The sequence below is a fragment of the Cynoglossus semilaevis genome, chromosome 9, assembly GCF_000523025.1.
Source record: "Cynoglossus semilaevis isolate Cse_v1.0 chromosome 9, Cse_v1.0, whole genome shotgun sequence".
In the NCBI taxonomy this organism is placed as follows: domain Eukaryota; kingdom Metazoa; phylum Chordata; class Actinopteri; order Pleuronectiformes; family Cynoglossidae; genus Cynoglossus; species Cynoglossus semilaevis.
The window spans coordinates 3355098-3355349 of record NC_024315.1 but is presented as its reverse complement, the minus strand read 5'-3'; positions in this window follow the sequence as shown (position 1 = coordinate 3355349).

Here is a 252-nt window from a genome sequence, read left to right as displayed (position 1 = left end):
TGAATGCGAACCTCAAGTACTTTCTGAATACTGGCTACAAAGCTACAGATTCAGATACTTCAAAGGTAACAGTAGCGTTTCTCACACACCTGCCATTTCTGTTATCAGTGTTATTTTCAGTTTACTTTAGTTTTTTTTGTAACTTGTAGCTTCCAGCCCATTGATTAGTACACTATGCATGGAGCCCAAAGGTCAATTTGGGCATGTTTTAACTTATACATACTTTCAATGCCAATATATGAGTGTTTTATT